Here is a 2,799-nt window from a genome sequence, read left to right as displayed (position 1 = left end):
AAAACACATAAAAATGAATCCCATATTGAATATTTTGTTGGAGAAGCAATAAACTGCACTAAAATGATGAATGGGGCAAATATATTTTTATTTAGGCATTTATTTTTATGGCATTAACAAATAGAAAAATATATGGAAGTATGCAAATAATTTCATAGAGACATTAAAATAAAATGAACAATATCAAGTTGCTCATCCTTCATGGAGAATTTGTGCTTCAGTATTGTGGACATTATTAAAGCACATATAACATGGCTGGTAGAAACACTGGAAATAGATGAAAGTCTTCAAAAGCCTGAGCTTTCACTGTATTTCCCTATTGAGAGCTTGAACTTTTTAAATGTTGGAATAAATCTGCTTTATGTTGCTTTTATCACTTACTTTTATGCATGCATATTTTATTATAAGATGTGTAATTGGATCTTCTTTATATATTTTTCTTTAAAGTTTTATTTAAAAAGTCAAAGAAATAATGTAAACTGTGATAAGTAGAACCTTGTATTAAATAAACTTTACCAAAGGATGATTGTCTACAGTAGGAGTTTAGACTGTTTATTATGGACTATTTCTAGTTAAAAAAAATGGGACTCTTGTCCCATTGCTGCTTGAATTTTTAGAAACCACCATGGTGTCTGTGGGGCCATTGAGCAACCTCTGCCAGGGCAGTGACCTCCATGGGCTTGTTCCTCCCTGCTGCTGGCAGGGATCCCTCTTGGGAAGTGCCAACGCAGGTGGGAAACAGCTATATGCCAGCAGTGCTCCGGTATCTTAAAATGCATGGGGGAGGATGCAGGGAGTCACCCCAAACACAGCGATGAACAGTGAATGTGTGGGTGGATATTTACTTCCTTTTGTCTGATGAGTTGTTCTTGCTGTGCTGTGGCCACTTTTCAGAGCACTTATTTATCATCTTTCAGTATCAAGCTCCCCTAGCTGGAAGTGAGATGGATAGGATAGCTTGCTGGTTTATTAGCTTTTAATATTCCAGTTGCAATTAGTTGCAATGAGTTTATTTACATTTGGAGTTTACATTTTGACTCAGTGGGGGGGGAAAAAAGAAAATATCTCTTCCTCTGTTTTATGAAGGAGCCTATGCAGGAATGAGGCAGATGGAAGAGGCCATCTCTTCTGCTTTTCTTCCATTAATTATAATTTAAAATGTAAGGATAACTAGTTTGTCCTCTCACACTGTTCGTGGGGATTATTTAACAGCTCTCCCAGCTTCCAGTTGTAATAGAGGTATAAAATGCTAGTGCTTCCTAATCAGTTAATTTGTGAAAAGAAACTTCACACCCATTTCCATTTTGCCTTAGATGAATCTTGCCACTTTGTCCTCTGAAATAATCTATTTGATTTAATATTAGCCTCACATCACTGGATTGCACATAATTTCTTAACATGCTGTGGTGATCTGCAGAGCAATGTTTGCTCAAGCTGGGCTGTTGATTATGAGTATCCCAGGGAGAATAAATGAGTCCTAACCTAGGAGACACTACAGAAACCTTGTCATAGAGGAAGCTATTGAGGCATCAACATTTATAAAATGTCTGAGGGTCTGGAGAGATGGAAACAGTCCCAGAGCTTTGTCCAGAAGTTCAAAATAATAATTTGTTGCGGAATTATGATTTCCCCGGGAAAGAAAGAACAGATGACTGTTGTATTGTATTCATATAGAGCTATGTGCAGATTAGATTTAACAGAAACCCTTCATGTAAGTTCCTAGAAATGACAGATTTTATTCTAGTGTTATTAATGAATTTTATTTTGTAAACTTTGCATATTTGTCCATAAAGGTCAGTTGGTAGGGTTTATATTTAATATTTTTATTCTTTTTAAAAAAACTTTTTATATATTCTTTTTATTTATATTTGTTTTATTCATTTATAAAAATAAATAATGCCCAAATGCAACAAAGAAAGGCAGGGGGAAGTCAGGAGAAGAAATAAATCCTTGGAAAAAGAATCACTTGCCCAGTGACAGAGTTGAAAAGAGCCTGGATCTCTTGGGCCGCAGGCTGTGTCTCTGCTTTCAGCAAAGATGTTTCTGCAGGACTTTTCAGTCAAACAGCCTTCAGAGGAGGTGGTTTCTTTACCTGCCTGCTTTTCCATTTGCTTCCAGCTGATGGATGGGACATCTGTGTTCATGTTATTTGGATGGTCTGAGCAAAGGCATCGAGGTGCTGCTCGGCTCTCAGGGGGTGGAGGCACTCCTACGGGGCTCAGTTTGAGTGAGAGGTGACCGAGGTCTGAGGACATATTTTGGAAGAGCTATTCCCATGTGGAGCTGGATCTGACCAGAGGCAGTCTGGAACAGTCAGCGTGCAGGTTTGTGGGCATCAGTGGGCTGCCCATCACTTAGGCACAGGTGATGGACACCCAAGTGCAGGGCAGTCGGGCTGGGTGCACGTGCTGTTTAGCTTGTACCAAGGACTGTACAAAAAGGCTTTGGTCCAAACATGTTCTTTTTGCAGCGTGGCCAAATGCTGCCTGAGCTGCCTCTGGCTGCTAGGGCCAACTGCCATGTGGCCCTGCAGAAGTCCTCTAAATTGGCAAAAAGGCTTCTCACCTTCTTGTAAGTTTGCTTTTTCATTGCTAATAATAATTCCTGGGCTTCATCTTCCACTTGATGCTCGAGCTGTATTTCTCTTTATGGTCACCATAATTAATTTATAAGCTCAGAAATGACAGATAACGTTTATTATGGAGATGACTTCCTTGAACAAGCTCCCTGAAATAACCTCGAAGGATTTGTAAGGAACCTTACATTTGGTAATTAATTATGCAAACCTACTTTTAACAT

Source organism: Aptenodytes forsteri, unplaced genomic scaffold, assembly GCF_000699145.1.
Source record: "Aptenodytes forsteri isolate BGI_AS27 unplaced genomic scaffold, ASM69914v1 Scaffold66, whole genome shotgun sequence".
NCBI classification, from domain to species: domain Eukaryota; kingdom Metazoa; phylum Chordata; class Aves; order Sphenisciformes; family Spheniscidae; genus Aptenodytes; species Aptenodytes forsteri.
The sequence above is the reverse complement of the archived record's forward strand: the minus strand, read 5'-3'. Positions refer to the sequence as shown.